Below are 23577 nucleotides of genomic sequence, written 5' to 3'. Positions count from 1 at the left end.
CAGACCACAGTTTGCCAGCCTGTGCTGTGCTCCAGTCTCTGTTCTCCCTCATCACAAACCCTGGCATTTGTTCCATTCTTGTTGGAAACCTGTGGTTGTCATTGTTTTAGCCCCCTTTCCCCGTTACTGTAGGACTTTTCTTTTTCTTTACACAATGACGTGTCACTGGGGCCCAATGTTCTCACTCAAAAGTAGAACATCAAAACTTGTCATTTCTTATGGACTTGAGGACAAAAAAACCTTATGCAAATTAAAAGGACAAACACACTTGCAGGCATATCAGTGCAAACATTGTCAGCTCAAAGCAAGTAACAACCCATGGTGGGCAGGAGGGAAAAAAAACTGAATGGAAACTAGATCCTAAGGCTTGTACTTTTCCTCCCGGTTAGACTAGTAAGAAGAAAGTGGTGATTAGTTCAGGAACCCTTGCCAGCCTTGGGAAATCCTGGAAGTCTCCTGTTGGTTAATACCCTGAACATAGCACTACATGCTATTCACACAGATCTACCAGGATGGGGATTTCTCTTCCACAGTGTGTTTTCCCCAGCTACTAAGTGATCAAGCCTGATAGACTAAGGACTAAATCAAGATATGCATAAGGTATTAAACATGTACCAACGGAATAGTTAACTTGAATAGAAGGTGAAAATCAGCAACAGGTTCTACTATCCAGTGCTGATGTCAGATGCAAGCTTCAAGCACGAATATCTTTTCAAAGGCTTATTCAAGATTTATGAATTAAGCATGAAGTGTGTACATTTGCCAGGGTAAATAGATACTTCAGAATCAACTCATGTAACGTATGTCTGGTACCTGCTCAGTCCATGCAGAAGCATTTACAATGGACAGTGAAGGGACTCAATTCATCATACTCTGGCTTGCTGATCCACATCTGCTGGAAGGTGGACAGCAAGGCCAGGATGAAGCCACCCATCCACATTACATGCCCTCTTGGAGAACGGTGATCTTCATTGTGCTGCATGCTTGGGCTGTGATCTCCTGCATCCTGTCAGCAATGCCTGGATACACAGTGGTACCACCAGACAGCACTGTTTGGCATATAGGTACTTGTGGATGTCCACATCATACTTTATGATGGAGTTGAAGGTGATCTCATGGATGATGCCATAGGACTCTATGCCCAGAAAGGAAGGCTGGGAGAGAACCTCTGGAAACCAAACCACTCACTGCCTATGATGATCTCCTACCCATCAGGTAGCTCATAGCTCTTCTCCAAGGAGGAGGAAGATGCAGCAATAGACGTTTCTTGCTCAAAATCCAGGGCAACATAGCACAACTTTCCTTAATGTCATGTAATTTCCTGCTCAGCCGTGATGGTAATGCTGTAGCCCCATCAGTTGTAGTCAGGATCTTCATGAGGGAGTCTGTTAGGTCCTGGCCAGCCAGGTCCACATGCAAGATGGCATGGGAAAGGGTTTAGCCCTCCTAGGTGGGCACTGTATGTGACTCCATCACCAGAGTTCATGACAATGATAGTGGTGCACCCAGATGCATACAAGGACAGCACCACCTGAATGGTCATGCCCATGGCTGGGGTATTGAAGGTTTCAAACATTATCTGCATAGTCTTCAGTTAGATTTTGAGGTCAGGGGGAGGCTTTATCAGAAGCACCAGGTGTTTCTCAGGGGCCACGTTTGTTGTAGAAGGTATGATACCAGATCTTCTTCACGTCATCCCAGGTGGTGACAATGCCATGCTTGTTAGGATACTTCAGGCTCAGGATATCCCTCTTGCTCTGGGCCTTGTCACCTATGGAGGAGTCTTTTTGGCCTATGCCCACCATGATGCCCTGGTATCAGGAGCTCTTGATGATGAAAGGAAACACATCCCTGGGGGTGGTACTGTCAAGAAAGCCAGCTTTGCACATGCCGGAGCCGTTGTCAAAGATGAGTGTGGCAATTTCTTCATCTTTTGTAATCAGTGAAGGCTGGGGTGGCAAAGCAGCAAAAGACACACAGGGCAGGCCGGAGGCAGACATTATGTGACATTAAGGAAAGTTGTGCTATGTTGCTCTGGATTTTGAGCAAGAAATGTCTAAAATGTGAGAACTTTTAGTCTTCCTTAATACTTCTAATGGAAGTCCTTTCTGTCAAAACAAAAACAAAAACAAAAACCTACTTCTTTCAGTAAGTTTTTTTTCAATGCAGATGTCAAATAATTTTCATGCTATACAAAAGTTTCTTGTACTTATGTTGAAATCCTGTGTCTTTGATTCATTCTAGATAACCCTTAGAGCTGGCAAGTCATATATGCTTTTAGTTTTAAAAGCCAGTTGTTGGTCATTTACCCCCCCCATTCTTTAGCACCTTTAAATTATGCAGGTTGTCTTCACTCTACAGGATCTTTTTAATCTCTGTGATTTCTGGGCATTAAAGGAGGTATTAATGGTGATTATATTAATTTACTAAGGTTGCCATGGAAAAGTACCTCACACTGGATGGTTGAAAATAACAGAAATTTGAAGTAAAATTTCAGAGGCCAGAACTTCAAAATTAGTTTCTGTCAAGTCATGATCATTCTGGTGGCTTTTTCCTTTCGCCTTGTTTTTATAAAAAAAAGATTATATTTAACTGACAAATAAAATTGCATATATTAACCAGGCATAATGGCACACTCCTTTAATCCCAGCACTTGAGAGGCAGAGGCAGGTAGATCTTTCAGTTTATGGCTAGCCTGGTCTACAGAACAAGTTCTAAGACAGCAAGGGCTATATAGAGAAACCATATCTTGAACCCCACCCCCAATTGTATATTTTTACACTGTACAACATAGTGTTTTTCAATGGATAAATTGACCTATTATAAATTACTTCATGTATAACTTTTGTGGAAAAAATATTTAAAATCTACTATTAGCTATTCTAAGATATAAGGATTGCTGTTAATTATACTTTACACGTGTTATAAAAGCTTTTTGAACTTATTTTTGAAACTTCATGTCCTTTAAACATTGTCCCCAGTCCCCCTACCCAGATCCTGGTTATAATCATGATATGCTCGGGTACCATCAGTTAAAGTTTGAAAGGTTTTGTGTACAACTAAGACCACTACCCATGCATTTCCATGCTTGGCTTACTTCGCTCACCATAATATCTTCCAGATACATTCATGATGTTAAAAAACAACTGAGTTTAAATTTCTCTTTTGTGAATATTTGCTTTTGTTTTTAAACTAACTCTCTCTCTCTCTCTCTCTCTCTCTCTCTCTCTCTCTCTCTCTCTCTCTGTGTGTGTGTGTGTGTGTGTGTTTCTGCATGCATGTGTACATATGAGTGCAGGTAGTCACAAAGTCCTGAAGACAGCATTGGGTACCCTGGAGGGGAATTACAGGCAGTTGTGAGCTTCTTGGCATGGATGCCAAGCACTGAACTTGGTTCCTCTGCAACAGCAACAAGCCCTCTCATTTTCAGATACACATTTCCAACCTGGTAAAGGATAGCTTGTCTCCCCATAGGACATTGGAACCCAGGTATTTCACACAACAGGAAGGGTACTCACCACCATGCTAAGGAGGGTGCTCTTTTTCTTTCAGGGCAGAAAGATATTCTACAGTGTTTGTGACTATTTTCTGTTGTCAACTAGGTTGATTGTGTTATTTTGATGTTGTGATTATCGTAGGATGGACCTTGTAACTGCAGGTACCTCTGAGATGTACTTATTTTATCTTCTATGGAAAATGACTGGTGGGATTTTGAGGTCACATATATAGTAATTATATTTTTGTATTTCTCAAGAACTTTCATTCTGTTTTCCATAATGGCTTCTCTCATTTACATTCTTACCATCAGGGTTCTTTTTTCTCCCATACTAGCATGGATTGTTTGTTTTTTGAATAATAGCTTTTCTCACAGGAGTGAGGTGATAACGCAGTATGGTGTTTTAATTTTCACTTGTCAGTTGCTAAGTGATGTTAAGCTTCTTTTCACAAACCTGCTAAACAATTTTATTTTATTTTTCTGCAATGCCTGCTAAGGTCTTCTTCTATTTTGTAACTGGGCTATTTATTTCATTGTAATTGAGATGCATGTAATTCCTATGCATTTTGAATATTTACCCCTTATCAAATACATAGATTGATGATATTTTCCATACTCAGTGGCTTATCTCATTGCTCTACTGATTGATTCTTTTGCTATATACAAGCTTTTTAGTTCAATATAATTTCATTTGTTGAGTTTTACTTGAACTACTTAAGCTTCCTATATCTAAAGGACTCTTGCTTAGACAAATGCTATGTAGATTTTCTTCTAGCTGTTTTAAAATTTCTCCTATATGCACAAGTTTAATTCATTTTGAATTGATTTTTGTAGCCAGTGTGTGATATAGTTCTAACTTTATTTTTCTGTATGTCTGATTCCATTTGCTAGAAACCATTTCCTATTGTGTGCTCTTTTTTTTTTTTGGACAATCCCCTTGTCATCAGGATGAGTGAATTTATTTCTAGACTCCCAACTTTGTTCCATGATACTATGTGTTTACCTTTAGTGTCATGCTGTTTTGACTACAGTAGCTTTGTAATATGTTTTTTTTCCATTAATGTATTTACTTTGCATCCCAATCACAGCACCTCTCCTCCTCCCAGGCCTCCTATCACAGTCCCTTACCCTCCTTCTCCCATTCACTTCTTAGAAGGGGGAGGTCCCCCCTGAGTACCAACCCGTACTGATACCTCAAGTCCCAGCAGTACTAGGCATATCCTCTCCTACTGAGGCCAGACAAGGCAGCCTACTTAGGGGAACAGGATACTCAGGGATGCAACAGAGTCTGGGTAAGCCCCTGCTACACTTATTGGAGGACCCACACAAAGAGCAAGCTGCACCTCTACAGCATATGTGTGTGGGCCTGGGTCCAGCCTCTGCTCGCTTTTTGGTTAGTGGCTGAGTTTCTGGGAGCCCCCAAGAGTCCAGGTTAGTTGACTCTGTTGGTCTTCCTGTGGAATGTCTGTCGCTCCCGGGACCGCCATCCTAACTCCAACTCTGCCATCAGGCTCCCAGAGCTCCATTCGATGTTGGTGGATATGATGTTTTAAGTTAGCTGCTGTGAGGTTTCTAGCTTTGAATTTTTGTTCAAGATTACTTTAACTTTTAATGATTACTTTTGATTTAGAAAAAGTAATTGGATTTTTTTCTGTTTCTGTGAATAAAAGTGAATATTTTGGTAGAGATTCTTTCCTCTTCTGGATCCCGTTGTTGGATGGCAACCTCTGTCTTACAGATGCAGCTACGCTTGAAGTCCTTGCTCTTTTTGTAGCTTCCTGTCACTTCCCCTTTGATGTGCCACCAGTCCAATTTCCCCCTTTTGTGAGGAATCTACTAGTATTAAATTGAGATTATTGTGATTTCTACATTTTTTTAAAAATAAAATCATGTGCACAAATACTAGAGGGCTAGAAATTCAGTGTATTGATGAATAAAAATCAAACCATAACAGTAATGAAAGAATGAATACATCAAGGTTTAGCAATGGTTGCTTCATCTAGATTCTTCAGATATGAATTTGTAAGGATTATTTTTCTACTCATTATAATATGTAATGTTTAATGCTGGGAAAGGTATACAGAAGTTACTGTCTTACATTAGGAGAATAGATCATGGTTATGATTTAATAATCTTTTTTTTCCTTACGAGGGAAAATTATTACTTTTGTAAAAAAAATGTTAGAAGGGTCTTAAGTTAGTAACAGAAACTTAGCCTACAAATTCTTGGAACAATATCCAACAGAGTTGCTGATGGAGAGTGTTTGTTCAGTATGGTGTTAATCTCCGGTAACAATGTGACTGGATTTGGCATCACCATGGAAACACACCTTTTGTTGTTTCTATGAGACTGCTTACAGAAAAGTTAACTAATGAGAGAACCCCTCTGAATGTGGGCAGCAGAATCTGTGGGGTGGTGTTCCAGGCTGAATCAAAAGGAGAAGGTGATGTGAGCACTAACTGGCACACATCTCTCTGTGCTTCCTGATTTGGGACACAGAATAACCAGCAACCTCCTACTCTTACCATTGTGGAAATAATTGCTGCTATGTGTCCCCACCATGATAGACCAAACCATATAAACCATTATAAATGCTTTCCTCTTTAAGTTACTTCTTCCTCCCCCACCTCATGTATGTATGTCATGTGCTCATGTATTTAAGCTTGTGTGCTTGGGTGGAAACCAGAGGTTTACTTCAATGACTTTCTCAATTGTCTCTCCCCATTTTTCTTCGACATAGAGTAATAGACTATAACTGAACTTAAGGCTTAATGTTTTAGATAGGCTGGCTGGTCAGTGAGCCTCTGGGATCTACCTACCTCTGTCCACCAGCACTGGGACTGCAGGTGCATGCAAACAGACCTGGCTCTTTTATAGGTGCTGGGGATCCAGATGTTTGTGCCACAAACACTTTGCCTGCCAAGCTTTCACTGCCTCTTCACTTGCTTATTGTCAGGTGTTTGGTCATAACACTAGGGAAAGTGCGAACTGTGCCCAGTACATAGAAGGGTATTCAGAGTTGAGGCGAAGATGATCGTCCTTATTAACGATAGCTGTTATTTGTTAAGGTGAACTAAGGACTTCATTTGTGTCTTATTGAGATATCCCAAAGACGGACACAAACATGTTTTTCATTATATCAATGAATCTTAAATGAGGGCAAGTATGACAGTACTCATTCCGTGTCGTGATAAAAATACTCACAAAGCAGGGATCCCAACTTAAACTATTTTGGAAGCTCAGTAAAAAAAATAATTAAAATTTTTTACTTGTTCACTTTATCTTCTGCTCACTGGTCTCTTCCTGGTCACACCTTCCCACAATTCTTCCCCTGTCCTCCCTCTCCTGCTTTTCTGAGTGGGTGGGGCCCCCTGGGTATCCCTGTACCCTTGTACTTCAATGCTCTGTGAGGCTAGGCGCTTCCTGCTCCACTGAGGCCAGACAAGACAGTCCAGCTAGAAGAACATATCTCATGTACAGACAGTAGCTCCTGCTCCAGTTGTTCAGGACCCACATGAAGACCAAGATGCACATCTGCCATATATGCTGTATACATATGTATGTTTTAAATTACTATGCTTTTTTAAAATCTCAATTTGATATTCCTTTGATAACATATTTATTGAATACCTAACATGCAACATTTTAATGACTAGTACTTTGGAGACAGCCTCTTCTGTTAAGCAGATCTGGGGCTGGGGAGGACCAATCTTTTTGTCTTGTCTTTTGTTTCATGATAAATGGTTCAAAACTCTGGGCTAAAAATTGCATATTAAGTCATGGGCAAATCAGTGTCACTGGTCACTTTTAATCAGGGTAGAGACATGATTAAATGATTTGGGAGCTATGTATTGTGTACTGTTTGTTTTAGAAATTTTTGTCCACCAATTTCAAAATCTTGGGTTTTTTTTATATTAAATTCCTATCTGTGGTTCTTAACCTTCCTAATGCTGTGGCCCTTTAATACAGTTCTTCATGTTGTGGGGACCTCCAACCAAAAATTATTTTCATTACTCCCTCATAAATGTAATTTTGCTACTGTTATGAATTGTAATATAAGTATCTGCTATGCAGAATATCTGATATGTGACCCCTATTGAAGTTATGACTCACAGGCTGAGAACCACTCACTGGTCTATATGATGATTATGATCATATTTGGGAAGGAAGGTGTTCTTAATTATCACTTCTAGTTGGATAGCTGACTGAAGGTATAAAATTTTTCACATTGTAAACTTGTTGAAAGTAAGTATCTATTAGATAATGATTGTTTCATTTGAAACTTCTATAACTACAATAAATATAGATGTGGGAGATGAGGCAGAGCCAGGAACATGGAGACTGTTATGGCCATTGTTGTATATTGTACTTCACGCTGGCTGCTCTGACAGAAAGTAGCAGACAGATGACCTCTCTGCCTCTCCCCTAGATCTGAATAATATTTTCCAAAAAGACTTATTGCCTTTCCATTCTCAGAAAAATGCAGGTCAGATCCCAGGGCCTGCCTCTGTGACCTTTTCTCTGTGCTCCTTGCAGAAGAAGTGAACAGAGTGTGTTATCTGATTTGTCATTTCTGTCACCAAGCCATTGTCACACAGTCTATGGTGCTGACAGTTTTGCTAGTTTTTTGCTTGGCCTCTCCCAGGTGGAGCGAGGCATAGGTTAGCATCCCTACGCAGAACACATGACATCTAAAATGCTTCTAAATCTGAAATCTTTTATATATTAATGTGATGGAACAAATAGAAATTTACATGCCTGACTTCATATGATGTCATAATATGGACACATTAAAATATTGTATAAAATTGTTTTTAGGCTATGTGCTTTAGGCATATACACAGATTTTATGTTTAGACATGTGTCCCATTCCCAAAATATCTCATAATATATGAAAATATTCTAAAATCTAGAATAATCCAAATTCTGATCCAAAGCTTCCTGGATAAAGTATATTTAATATGTAGAGGAGTGATTGTGTTCTATGGCAAGGCTGCTTCAGCAATAAGAATGTGTAACCATTGTTAGTCCTTTATAGAATAATTCATAGAGATATAAAGGATGATGGCTCTTTGGTTCCTCTTAGAAATTGGAAGCAGGATTTGTTTTAACCATGTGGCTTGAAGGAGCAGTGATGTTGTAAAAAGCCTAGACCGGAGGTCAAGGAATCTTAGTTCTCATTTAGACTCTGCTTCAGATTAGAGATGAGAAGTGCACTCATCTTCCTAAAGACTCAGTTTCTTCCCATGCAAAGGATTGGAAGGTTGTCCCTACTCAAAAATGTCTGAGAAAATGGGTCCAAAGGAAGTATCTTGGGATTTCATTACAAAACACTAAGATACTACTCTACCAAAGAAAGTGAAGAAAAGTCTGCAGGAGTTTGGGAGAAGCATCACTACGTAGATTGCTTTACATCCTTATGAAAATGTATGTGGACACTTTTTGTCTTTTGATAAAAACATGCTTGAAAAGGAAGGTGAGAGAAATGCAGGAAGAAGGTAGTCTGCTCTTTGGTGTGATATGAAGAAGAGGCACTTGGCTGTTGGAATGTTTTTGTTCTTTTTCTGCCTTGTGACTAAATGCATAACTACTGTGCGTGACTAAATGCCCTGCGATCTTAGCAGACTACTGGGTGGGGGACTGTTACTCCATTTTCTTAGCATAGACCACACAGTGACTTTTCTAAGACTGGTGCTCAGTTAAACTGACAGTGACTTTCTGTTACACATCTGTACATCTCTGATGTGCTCCCCTGTTCCTCTGGGGCACATGGACTAAACAACAACTTTGTGATTTAGCTGGTCCTGGGAAAAGGGTAGGATTGTGGCTTTGTAAAACTGTCCAGTTGTCCATTTTTTCTGATTACATTGTAATTTTTCCCTTTCTTCTAGGTACCCTTCTGGTTATGTATGCAAACATTTAGACTGTAATAAATAAGCTTTCTGAACCAGAAGACTGCTTTTTCTCCCTCATTGCTAATTGTAAGGATGCTTTGTTCAGTAGCTGGCATAGGGAAGATGCTTCTCAAGTTGAACACAATTGAATTAAAGTCTTCTGGGTTGACTAGAAAGTAGGCATGTCCTTAAATCAATGCTTTTACTTTTTAAATTTTATTTTATCTGTGCAGAAGTTTTGCTTTCATGAATGTGCAGCATGTGTGTGCCTAGTGCTGGCTGAGCTCAGAGAGGATATTGGAACCCTTGGACCAGAATCAGGAATAGTTGTGAGCTACCATATGGTTACATGGCATTGAATCTGGGTCCTCTACTAGAACAAGTGCCCTTAACCACAGAACCATCTCTCCAGGCCCCGTTTTTATTGTATTTTTGTTGTTGTTGTTGCAACAAGCTTTCATATGCCCCAGAGTAGCCTCAGACTTATAAAATAGCGAGGATGACCTTGAATTCTTGATCCATAGCAAGTGAAATCAATGCTTTTAAGTAATCTCTTGAACTTCCCTGCTTTGGGTGCTGGTTAGGGATACAGGTCTTGAGAACACAGTAGGTGATGCATAGCTTCATTATAGAAACAGTTTTAGGGGCTTGGTTCTTACAAGGACAACTAGTAAAGCTTGTGGCAGGATGGAAGTTTTCAGTTCTGGAGTCTATGTCTTTTGTAACAAAAGCAGTCACTAAGATGTTTTTCTTTTTTTAAATGGGAAAACCTTGAAATCCTCATGAGCTTTTGTTGATGGACTGGATAACAAATCATATAGACACAAACAAGTGGAAGAAGAATTAAGCTGGGAATAAGTTATCCTGGTAATTCAAGGGTAGGAGATTGTGAAGAGCAAGTCACTGGACCCAGGACTGGGGGATGTCAGTATTCAGTGATTTGAGTAATTTTGAGAAAGTGACTAGGAAGATTGTAACACTATACAACAAAGAAGTAAGCCACTAAGAAGAGAATCATGGGCTAGAGACATGGTTCAGATGCTAAGAGTACTGGCTATTCTTCCTAAAGGGCCTTAGTTCAACTCTCAGCATCACATGAGAGCTTACATCAGTCCTGGAGTATCTTCTGGCTTCTGTGGGCACTGCATGCATGTAGTACACAGACATCCATGTATGCCAAACAACCCCACATATAAAATAATAAGACAACTAAAATAAAAAAAGAAGAGACTCACATTTTTTCCTGCAAGAAGTGTACAAAAAAGATGATGACCATGCTGAGGAGTATCTCACTACAAGCTCACAGATAATAGTCTATTTGTAAAGCATCCTAAAGGCTGTCAAGTGTCACACATAATCCTATGTGTGAGCAGGGAAGGAGGATAAATCCTTTCTTTGCTGTGGCTAGTAGCTTAAAGCAATGAAATGCACACTCAAGGAAGTAGCCCAGGGTCGAAGTAAAGAAATGAGTTGGAGATATTTGTGATGTTGAACAGTGTGGTACTGTTTTGAGAGGTCTCCATGACAAGACTAAATGTCATGGGATTAAATGGACTGGGCTCACTGAAGAGCAAGAGGATTATTGATTAGTTCATAGCCAGTAGAATGGAAAGTAGGAGATTGGCTTCTATATCCCAGAAGATGTCATAAGCACTAAAACAGGCATCCAGAAAGATATCTAAGATTTCAGTCTGTGCTATTTGCAAATAGGAACTGATTCAGTGGACTTGTTTGCACAGACAGACTCTGTCTAATTAAATATTAAATCATTTATCGAGTTGTTAGTGAACACAGATTAGTTGTAAAGGCTGAGAAGATGTGATCCGGGTCAAAATCACACCATGAAACATTAGATGTGAAAGGACCCGCCAGTGAATACCACTGAGTATTGGAAGCCAGTTTGTGCAGCAGATGTTTCTTGCACGTAGCTTTTCAGTAATGTATTACTAGCAAGAAAGGAATAACCCTTTACCTCATTTTTTTTGTTGTTGTTGCTTCAAAAGTGTCTGAATATGTTTCTGTTATGGGAATAACAGCTGCCCGTGGCAAGATATTTGGAGAAAGCAAGTATGTGACATGGTTAGCTATTATGAAAGGGGCATTTTGTCTCCCTGACTCACATTAGGACTTAAATAAAAGTTTCTCTAAACCCAGGAGGCCCCAGGAATGGGGCTATGTGTCCTATTCTTTTTCTACATTGTAAGCTCGCAGGATTCCTTGGCCTATGAGCTCCTGCACACTGTTTTACTAAAAACAGAGGAGAGGTTAGCTTCTAAAGTCAGGAAGTCAACCCTTCTATTACAAAAGAATGACTCATGCTAGAAGCTACAGTTCCAGCGCAGGTCTTAATATGATGATAGATCCTTAATGTTTTCCTAGATAGATACTCTGCTCCTCCAGGTGAAAGTCACTCAAGAGCCTTTCAAATAGTCCTTTTGAAATAACCCAATATAAAAGCAAAAGGTTTATTTCATCTCAGTGAAGTTCCAAAAATCATTTCTCTTCTTGAGTTCACATAGGTGTCCTTACCTGCTGACCACAGGGAAATTTTCAGAGAGGGTCTTACTTAAGTCGTACTCTTAGAAAGTCAAAGAAAGCTGCGATTTTGATGTGTCTAGAAATGAGAAGGGATGGTTGCTGAGCCATTGGTGAGCTGGTGAGCTTGTGTCTAGAAATGAGGAGGGTTGGTTGCTGAGCCATTGGTGAGCTGGTGAGCTGGTTCCTAGAAAAGCTCCTATTTGATTTGATTTTTATTTGCTGCTTAGGATCAAACCTCAGGCTTTGTACATGCTTAGCATGTTCTCTATTAGTGAGTGACACCCCTGAAAATGTCAGTCTTGAAATGTGGAGGAGTCTGTTTTCTACAGTAGACAGCGTATAGTATAAAATTAGTTAACCAATAAAGCAATCAGTCAATCAGTCAATCAACTACACACAAAATGTGTGTCTGTATATGTGTTTGTGTATGTGTGTGTATGCATATAAACATTCATTTTGTGTGTGTGCATATATACATGTGTGTGTGTATGCATGTGTGTGTGTGTGTTTGTGTAAGCAAGCCAGAGGTTGTCATAATCTGTCTCTTATTTACCTACATCAATTTTTGAGACGGGGTCACTTACTTCACTGGAGATCATCACTTTGTATAGACTGGCTGGCCTACAGGCTCCATGGATCCTCCTGCCTCCTCCTTCCCAGTGCCGAGATTATGGTAATGTGTCTCTGTGTGAGCTTTAACATGGATTTGATTATCAGAAATCAGTGTCTCAAGCACTCATTGGCAAGCACTTTACTAACTGAACCATCTTCCCAGCACTTAATAAATGTATGTATATGTATAATGTCTGTATTTTTTAAAATGTGAGACATTATAGATCCATGGGGGGAAAGATTTTGATTTAATTTATGAGAAACTGTTTTGTCATTGAAAACATAGGTAATTATGATAAACCTTATTTATTCATTCACCTGTTAAATTCACCTGTCAAGGAAATTCAGAAGTTCCTACCTTGAAGATTAGTGACAAAGATCAAATGAGGTGATGTAAGGAAGGTGATTGGTGTGTCTTAAATACTCTATCACAAGTATCTGTATTCATACATGTTAGAGTAGTGATTTATTAAATGTTAAGTGAATGAATGAATGAATGAATGAATGAAAGAATAGGTGTTATAAGAAACTCCAAAAAACCCCCTGTCTTCTCTAGTGGGGTCTGATGATTTGGGTCATTTGAAGTGTTTATTTGTGAGTAGTAGCCACAGTGACTTTTGATCATGAGCTACACCTTCATACCTTACCATGAATTATGGTGGACAATCAGAACAATGGCAAACACCTGTGTTGCTCTGAGGCTATCTGGGGCCTCCCTGACATTTAAACCATAAGGAGTTATTCAATTGAGATCTTCATTTAATCACTCATGTCCTCTGGGAGTTGCATTGTTCACGCATACAGGTTAATTCCATTGGAACAATTTGGAAGTTACATTTTCAATGAGCATACTAACTCATGGAGTTTAAAGGGTTTACATTTCCCCAGATTCTTAGGTGTAGTTTACGTCCTCTCTACACCTCTATACCCCATTTCCCTGTCCTTATCCTCACTTAGTCCTTTAACTGCCAGTATTTACAATTCTTTTTTCATATCACATGGATCCTACTACCCCTCCAATGTTTTGTTAATTAGTTTGTGAGATTATAGGCTATATGGCTTTTTGTACATCATTTGGTTGGGTTAGCTTTTTCCCTTTCCCCTGATTTCTCCAGACTCACAAGCTCCTTGCTATTTAAGCTTTCTAATCCTCATCATTCTATCCAGCTACTTTCACTGTACCTCTAATCTACTATTCTTATTTATAATCTACTACTCCCTTACCGGTTTCCAATCTCTGCTTCTTGCTAAATTGTATCTCTAATCTCCTGGCTTCCATTTGTGCTTCACGTTAAGTCCACAAAACAGAAGTTTTGAAGCTAACACCCACATGTGAGAGAAGACGTGCCATTTGTGTTTTGGGATCTGAGTTACTTCACTTTGTAAAAATTTCCAGTTTCTTCCATTTATTTACCTGCAAATTTCATGATTTTGTTTTTCTTTACAGCTAAATAGTATTCTATTACTGGACTACCTCAAACTGCCAGCTGTCCAAGTAATAACATGGAGACTTTTTAATAATCTTGAAAGCTTGGGCTTAGCTGGGCAGACTCTCAACGAGTTCACCTAACTCTGTTTCTCTATCTGGCTTATGACCTCTCCTCAGTACCGGCCCCTGTTTCTTCCTTCTCTGACTCTTTCCAAGAGTTCTTATCTCTGCCTAAAACTTCCGCCTATCCTTTTCTGCTTTGCTATAGGCCATTCCACTCTTTATTCAACCAATAAGAAGGTGATGGAGAAGATGTTTACACAACACTGAGACAAGGTAATGCTTTATAAAAATATCAGTGCCGAAGCTTGGCCTGTACTTAATCCTCTGCTGGTACAGAAGTCAACATTTGAAATAGTACAAAGACAACATTTACACAGTGCACAGGAAGATTGTCTCAACAGTATTCCATTGTAATATGTACCATGCTTTCTTATCCATTCATCTGTTGATGCACAGCTAGGTTGATTCCATTCCCTAGCTATTAAGAATAGAGCAGTAATAAAGATGGATGAGCAAGTGTCTTTGTAGAAGGATAGAAAACTTTTGGTTATATACCACAGAGTGATATAGTTGGGCCACATGGTTCTATTTCTATTTTTAATGTTTTATTTTATTGTATGTGCATATTTTTTTGCCTGAGTATATATATATATATATATATATATATATATATGCATGTGCATGCAGAAGCCCTTTAACATCAGAAGAGGCTTTGGATCCATTGGAACTGGAGTTATAGATGGTTGTGAGCCACCATATGATTGCTGGGTACTGAACCCAGGTTTTCTGCAAGAGCAGTAAGTGCTCTTAAAAAGAGCCATCTCTACAGGTCTGCTTTTTTGCAATGTTTGACAAAGCTCTGCACTGATTTCCAAAGTGTGTGCTTAATCTTTACTCATCTTCATGGCCTACAGACTGGCCTCAGGAATAGCACTTAAATAAGTTTTCTGTTGAATGTAGACCTCAATTGCTTGTATGAATACTTGCATTAGAAAAGATAAAGCATTTCCTCTAATTAACAGGGTTCCAGAAAGTACAGAAGCAGAAGAAAATTTGGAGGATGACAGATTGTTCTACCTTGCTTTCTGTTGCTGTGCTAAACACCATGACAAAAAGCAGCTCACAGAAGAAGGATTTATTTGGCTTATACCTCCAGGTTCACAATCCATCACTGCAGAAAGTCGAGCCAGGAGTTCAAGCAAGAACTGAAAGAGAAAACATGGCAAAATGCTGCTTCCTGGTTCAGTCCTGGTCTGCTCTTCTAGCTTTTTATTTTTATACAATTTCGGCCAGTGGTTCTCAACATGTGTGTCAGGACCTCTTCAGGATCACATGTCAGATATCTTACATATCAGATACTTACATTGTGATTTATTATAGTAAAAATTATAGTTATGAAGTTGCAACAAAATAATTTTATAGTTGGGGGTCACCACAACATGAGGAACTATATTATAGGGTTGCAGTATTAGTAAGGTTGAGAACCACTGGTCTAGGTCCACTAACCTAGTGATGGTAGTATCCAAGGAGGGATAGTCCCTCCTATGTCAATTAACAAGAAAATGCCTCAGAGAAATGCCCACAAGCAAGTCTGATGGAGGAAAATTTTCAACTGAGATTTCCTCTTTCCAGGTGTTGACAACCAATATTAGTCATCACATAGATGGTGGAGATAACTAATTTCTAGTTGACTTCTTAAGGTTAGTTGGGCCTGGAGTTGTCCCATCCCCCTCCTAGAGCTTTGTTTAGTAAGGCACAGAGGACCACTATCACTGCCTTTCCTTTACTTACTTAAATCAAAACAGAAATGAGTGTAAGAGCAACTCATAACCTGCATATAATGCTGACCAGTAGAATGTGCCATGGCTATCTTTTTGGGTGTGCATGTGCTTAAACCTATAAACAAATGAAAGAAATAGGTGGAGGCAAACTTTTAAAAACTGGAGGTATCTTAATAGAAATATAGTTACAAACTACAGATCTTTCAATGTGAGAAGCTTTTGTTAGACACAAAATATGAATGTGTGGCTCAGGCATAGCATCACCCAAAACAAGCAGGATTTGATTGACCTCGAGCCATCACCACTCATCTTTACCTCTGGGAACAAAGTAGATTTGTAGACCTGTAGGTCATGGAGCAATTCCACATGCACAAAACAGAGAAAGTGCAGTGGGGATGACTTAAGGCTTTGAAACATAAAAGCCTGCTCTAGTGATATACTTCTAACAAGACCACTCCTCCTAAGTCTTCCCAAAGAGCACCGCTTACAAAGGACCAAATGCTCAATTGCCGAAGAATATGAGGGATATCTCATTCAAATCACCATGCATAGTATGTTAGATTAGTATGAGAAAGAAATTCCCAATAAAGAGGTTCACAGAAGGAGTGCATTTTCTTCTCGTTATAGTGGTTATCTTATTACATGATCCCCGTGAACTATTTGGGGATGTGGCAGAGAGGGTTCAAGCGCTCAGTAGGGAGATGAGGTGTAGTGGCAGTGTGACTTACCCCTGTGTAAGATTTTAAAGTAATTGTCTAAGAAAAAAGATCATATATAGTAAAAAGTCAAAGTTACACTAGAAAATCCATCAAATCACCAATATGAAAGCCATAAACTTTCTCAATGAGTCCAAAAATTCTCCTTTCCCCTTTAGTCTTGGAAACATTTGCCTTATCATTAACTGAGCATCAAATTAAATAGCCCCACAGCAAGAGTGCAAGGTGATCTCTTTAAAACTGTAAACATTGCATTACAGGGCACAGTTCTTATGGGATGGAAGTCCCACAGTTATCAAGAGCTTCTAAAGAACCCCGAAGGCTAGAATGAGAATTGTTGTATGACTAAGTGGAGTGGTAGGCTAGAACTCTATACGAATTTTCTTTTAGTTTCTTTCTCTCCCTCTACTTCTCCCTCTTATTTTCTGTCTCTCTCCTCCTCCTCCTCCTCTTCCTCCTCCTCCTCCTCCTCCTCCTCCTCCTCCTCCTCCTCTTCCTCCTCCTCCTCCTCCTCTTCCTTTTTGTACATTTGTATGTGTGAATGTGGGCACATGTGTGCCATGCCACACAGGGTCAGAGGAAAACCTTGGAAGTTGGTTTTTGCTTCCCAACTTATTTCTTTGTTGTTTTCTCACACTGTGTATGCCAGGCTAGTTGATGAGCATAGAGAGGTTCTCTTAGTTCTGTCTCTCACCTCCTGGTAGGATTCCTGAGATTACAGATGTGCATGCTACTGCAGCTTGCTTTCCATATGTTCCAGGGATTTGAGCTCAGGTCCTCATGTTTGTGAAGGAAGTGCCTTACCCAGTGAACCATCTTTCCAGCTTGGTGTTCTATGTTTTATGGAATGCATGCAATATTACATTATTTATATCAATCTATTTATATATAACATACATGTTTATAAATGTTACATACATTTCATGTGTAACTATATGTACAACCACATATTTTATATATGGTCTTCTCCTCTATTATTTTGATATTATAACTTGGAAAATTGACAATAGGATGTAAATGAATACTAGCTCTATCTCTGCATAAGAGTTTTTCCAACCACGAAATTTTATTTCTATCTATTATATCTGTAGAGACATAGTTTAAGAAATTGATTAACAAACAATGGTCTAATTTGAGAATTAGATTCTTTAGATTAGCCAATTATTTGTACTTGTTAATAAAGTTTTATTGGGACTCATCCCAACTTGCTTATACACTGTGGCTGTCTATGAGCTACACTGGCAGAGTTAAGTATTTGACATTAGTAATTGATATCCCCTGATGGCTAAAATATCTACTATCTAATCTGTTAATGGAACTGGTTTATACATTGGTGATTTATCCCTCCTCCAAGACCCAAGTTCCCTACTCATTAAAAACAAAATAAGCTAAGTAATCAGTTTCCACATAACATGGTTCCTTTGAGTCAGAAATTTTCTAAATGAACTGGAGAAGTAGCTCTTTGCTTAGGGACTTTGGCCCAGAAAAGACTGCTGCTTGTCCTAAAGGCTCATTAAACTGAAGCAGAGAACTCTAAAACAATCCATGGAGCCCCACTTAATCCCTCTATCAACCCCCCTTAAATGTCAACTCCTATCTATTAGGTGGGAAATTCTACAAATGATTATAGATTCAGAGAAAGATATTTATATCAACTCATGTTTCAACAGCAGCCTTTCTCTGCCTGTTTACTATTTAGCTCTGCATTCAGATTTCAGATTAGGCTCAAAGAAATGTATGTACAAAGGAACATACATATGTTCAAAGGAACATACAAAGAGTAGGAGCTATGCCTATATGTGGCCATGTTGATATGGAATCCTGTGATTAAGCTTCATTTTAAAAAATGCTTCATGAAAAAAGTGTTCTGAAGAACAGTTACGTTTCAGCCAACTTCCATTTTCCTGAACAGATCCGAGTGAGATTTCCTAGCATGGTGGAGAGATGCTTATCTTGAAGTGGAAAAATGTCATTACTTGATTCCTGCTGAGACATCATATTAAGAACCCTTAATGGTTCGTTGGCAAACTTAACATTAAGGAAGGGGAAATTATTGCTTATTTCAGAACAGTTTCCAGTCTGACGTGGTCCCCATTGATGTGATGGTCTATTGGCTTCAGAGCACAGAAAACAAAAGGTAGTGTTTGTTCTTCCTTGTCTACATCCTGCATCACAGCTAAGTGTAGAAACGCATAGTTCCAAGCAGCAAGTTACTCACTGATGTGGCTGCAGTTTATTTTACAAAATAATTTGTACGTAAGCCCAGAGCACAGCTTTTGTCATTTTGTGAAGGCAAGAAAAAAAAAACCTGTAAATTTTGTCAACCAAACTTTTTACTATTGTCTCTACTATTGGTATTATTACCTCTGCAGTGGGATCAAGCAGCTGCTAGCTAAGTTAAGAAAATCCCCCTATCTACACCTCAGATTCCTTGCCTGTAAACTAGGAGATTAAGGAGATGGATTATGTGGGTCTTGACTTCTTATGTTTCAAGATCTTTGGTGCCATAGTTATCAGCTTTTGTCTACCGTTTTTCTCTATGATAGGTGTTGATTCCGTGTTCAGGTTGGAAAATGCTTTAGTATTTTCTGTCATCTTTAGATGTCTTCTATTAGTTTGTTTTCTCCTCCCCTGTCTCTATTGGAGGCTCCATCACGTTCCCTCTCTTTTTGGATGGTTACTCCTCACCTCCTTAGATTCCGTCCATAGATTCTTAAGTCCTCCCCTCTTTTGCTGACTCTTTCATTGTCAACAGTTTCCTTCCTCATTTTTTCTTCATGCTTGGTTCCGCTCACCTCTTGCTTCTATCTTTCTTTCTCCCAGGTTAGTTTCAAAAGCCTTCCAGGGCACACAGGTGATTCTATTTTCTCTCAGCAATACTGAGGTCCTAGGGTGAAATAGCTTCATGATTTTAGGAAGAAATATAAGTGTTCTAGGGATCTGTGAAGGTCAGGTATCTGTCTGCAGAAATAAACAGGGCTTTAGCTTGTAATTGACACTACAAGAAAAACCCGTGGATCCCCCTCCCAGTTAGCCATACATAGCAGACTCAAACATCACACACTTTCCTAAGAATGGAACATCGGGAACCAGAATAGGAGAGTTTCTTTGTAATGTGTCAAAGGCAGATAGGAAAAAGAAGGAATAACGGAGCTGGACAACCTTTTAAGAAAATTCTCTTAAAATACTTTCCCTGCCAAGTCATGCTTGTATTCTATCCCTACTTTATACTGAGAAACCAAAAACCATTCATCATGGAACCTAATGGTGTCAATCTCCTGGATTGAGGTTTGAAAACATACTGAGGCAGGCATGAGAAATCATAGAAAGTTTATAGGAAAATTAACCAGGAACTTCATACCGAACAATACCGTTCCTTGGTTGTAAAATAGGAAATCCACTGGATTATAGAGAACCTTGTTTAGCCATTATCAGCTATCCTAGAAAGGAATGCCTATTGGGACAGCCTATTTTCCATCATTGTCTTTCTCATCTAGGGCAATCAATTTCAGGAAAGCCTGCAGAGCTGCATATAACCCCTATGGCCACAATAATTTCCTCATTGCCATAGCTCCTTACTCCACCCATATAAAGGATCATAGCCATTTCCCCGCCTAGAAGACACCTCAAATTCCCTTGAGAAAGAGGACTGTCCCTCCCTTGTGTGGTAATAAATGTAATCCTATTGGTTGAAGGTCAGACTTTGGACTTTCTGCTTTCTTTCTGTTTAAAATGCATCAACAATCTAACAGCCATTTCAAGTCAACTCTGTGTCTTTCAGAGAGTCAAAGACAATTCAAAAGTTTACATATATATATGTAAAATATATATATTTATAAAAAATATATAAAACTTTTGGATTGTCTTTGCCTCTTTCAAATATATATATGTGGGATATATTCCTTCATTCAGATAAAGCTTTCTAAGTAGTCATCTACTGCTAAGCATGTGTTAGATTCTGGGACCTGGCAAAGACTAAGTGCAGCTTGATGAACCAGGTCTCACATCCATGACTATAATAGACGGCCTTTGTGGCCTCTCTTCCCTTAAGGAAGATTCTGTTGTTTGTTAGACTTTTGGAGATAGGAGTTTTAATTAGATAAAAATAAATGAAGCTCTCATGCATGATTTATCTGTATTTCAAAATTATAACTCCCTTGTAGTGGAGGTTATATTGAGTATGATGGCTGGATTTATGTGTGTTGACTTTACATGCTAGAGGATTACCATTCTGTACCTTAGTTACAAATCTTTGTAAACAAATAGGCGTCATGCTCTGAAGTGACTTCTGTAGAGGTTGACATTTACTTGTCCTTTTGTTCTCAAAGTCTGGTACTGAAGGGCACTGAGTTTTGGTCTGCATGTGCATATTCTTACCAGTGTGCATAAGTGGAGGTCAGAGGTCAGTATCTGCTGTCTTCCTCTGTCACTGCCCACCTTATTGTTTGAGACAGGGTTGTCAGGGAATCTGGAGTTTGCTGCTTCAGTTACACTGACTGCCCAGTGAACCTCTGAGATTTGTCTTTTCTCCTATCCCCTGGTAACACTGGGGTTACAGGGGCCTACACCTCCCCCACCTTTTATGTAGGTTCCCTGGGATTTGAACTCAGGTTTCCATGATAATGCAGCAATCATTTTCCCCATTGAGCCATCTTCCCAGCTCTGAGATTCACTTCAGTTCTCAGTGATTAAAACCTGTAGAGGAATCTGAAAAGAAAGGGGAAATTTATTTCTAATCCCTTCCTCTCAATTCTTTTCCTATTTACAGATCCAGAATCTCTTACTTGTTTCAATTGACTCAGGACTCCTATACTTTACTTTTTCATCTACCCTCCTAAAGTATCTCAATCTCTCCAAAATATCTATTCCTATTACCTCACGCCTGCCACTTAAATGCTCTTTTCTTTAGTTCCACTTTCTAAATTGCCAACCTGCAACAGGGTTCATATGAAGGAAGCGACACACATGGGGCAGTGTTTGTGAAAGTTTGCTGTGTGTATGCACCATGGCAGCTCTTATTTGGATGCTGATGATAATAAACACGTGTCAGGTTCTGAGTGTGGCCCCAAATCCTGCACTGTTAGCAAGCTGCCAGTTATATTTGCTAATGTTTAGTAGTGCACAAATGGAGCAGTAAGAGGTTTCTTGTTGAAAAAATTGAAACCACCCCTTTAAATGTATACTTGGGAATCTTGACTGTCTCTCTTAGCCTCATTTCTCTTATGTACAAAGGAAGGAGGGAATCTAAGTTATATTCACTCAAATCTAAGCTTTAACTAGTCTAATATTTACAAAGAATGCCAGAGAAGAAGGCTTGGGAATACCATTTGCCCACATTTTCTGACCAACTAATAGAAAATGTAAGATATCACATGATTATTCTTATTCAAGGTTTCTTGGACTATTAACAGTTCACTCCCTGTTCACATGTTATTGCTTCTGTTTTCCCTGGAAAAATTGCCCATCTGACCCACTCACTGTGTTCCTGACTGAAAAAACAAACAAACTGATTTCCTGTGAGGTTCACTTGACAGTCTTGTAGTCAGTGTCACCTGGGGCAAACTATTGCTATGAATCTGACTCATTTGTCCCTGGTACACTCTAGGAGCAGATTTTAGCCAACTTTCTGCTCTGGTCCACTCTCGAGTTTGCCACTTAGTATCTCTCTAAATTTAGTGGGAATTTTCTGCTTTAATGAATATCTAAGTGTGTAAATATAGATGGTGTTTGGTCAGCAATTTTCCTCAGCAGAATATTCCAGGGAAAATTTGTCTACAATAAACTCCCGAGGCAAACATGATCCCCCTCTACCAACCTTGCACAAACAGCTGAGCTAGGTTCTGGAATGTGATATCTTTTAGAGAGATATTTATCTCCAGAGTCACAAACTTGGTGAGAGCAGGTTTTGTCCTATAAGTGAACACCCCATGTTCTTTCTGTATGTGAAATCTGTTATGTGAACTAGAATACCTAAGGCTGTCTTTCCCTCTAAAGAAAGAAAAAAGGCATAGAGTGGAATGGGCTGGGCAGGGAGGTGGGGAAGATCTGAGATGAGATGAGGGAGGGGAAACCGATCAGAATATATTGTGTGACAAAAAAAGTTACTTTCAATTAAAAAGAAAAAAGAGAAAAGAAAAAAAAAGGACAAAGAAAAAGTAAAAACCAACAACTTTCCCAGGAAACTTTGGGGACGAGTTATCAGTATCTCAGGGTTAGAGAAACAACCATGCCCATCTCCAAATGCAAAGTTTTGCTGCTTGTTAAAATTTGGAAAGGCCTTTTGTTTTTTAATATATACCCTATAATTCTTGCAGTTATAACTATCAATAGTAGTTGAAGATTGTAATAAAAACCATCAGCCTCTTCTTTCACACATTATTGGCTTCGTGGTATTGAGTGAAGAGCTTTGAGAAAATGGGCAATCCTAGCACCCCAAACATGATCTAAATCATTTAGGTGGGTTCAAAAGATCCAGGACATTAATTTTGGGCTGGAGAAAGCACAGTTATAAGTGTTCCCTGTGGACTAGTCCAGGCTTGCTGTTTAGGATAACTTGACTTGAGATTTTTTTGCTCACTCATACAACTGCAAAGGATGTTGATAGCATCAGAGAGATCTATCTGTACGTGGGTCCTGAGAAGACATCATCACGTGATCATCTGCTGTCAACCTCCGAACATAACACTTAAATGATGCTCATGAGCAGGGCAGAGAGTCAGAGCCTGCTTTTTCTATATTTGTTAGTGGCTTTCATTTCTGGTCATGTGTTTTTCTGGGCATTGATAGGGATATAATCCAGGATGAATTTGTGGAGGGATTCTTATAAAGATCTCAAAGGGTTTGAAGGTGAGATGGATTTTAGGCTCTCTCTCTTGACTACTTCCATAGACCTTTTGTTCATATTCATATTTTTCATTCTAATATATACAACACTTACTGATGGTTGCCTCCAGATGAGTGGGATATGAGATTAAAGGCCAAGGCAATACTCCCACAGGTACATTTCTTTTAAACCAGGACACACCACTCTGTAAAATGATGCAGTAGA

At 39.2% G+C, this 23577-nt stretch overlaps 1 pseudogene; it reads right to left on the bottom strand.

Annotated features, from left to right (window-relative positions):
• Positions 1 to 817: 817 nt before the first annotated feature.
• On the bottom strand, positions 818 to 1934 carry LOC114625664 (annotated as a pseudogene).
• Between the last annotated feature and the right edge of the window lie 21643 nt (positions 1935 to 23577).

The sequence above is a fragment of the Grammomys surdaster genome, unplaced genomic scaffold (assembly GCF_004785775.1).
Source record: "Grammomys surdaster isolate TR1022 unplaced genomic scaffold, NIH_TR_1.0 220, whole genome shotgun sequence".
NCBI lineage: Eukaryota > Metazoa > Chordata > Mammalia > Rodentia > Muridae > Grammomys > Grammomys surdaster.
The sequence above is the reverse complement of the archived record's forward strand: the minus strand, read 5'-3'. Positions and strand labels throughout refer to the sequence as shown.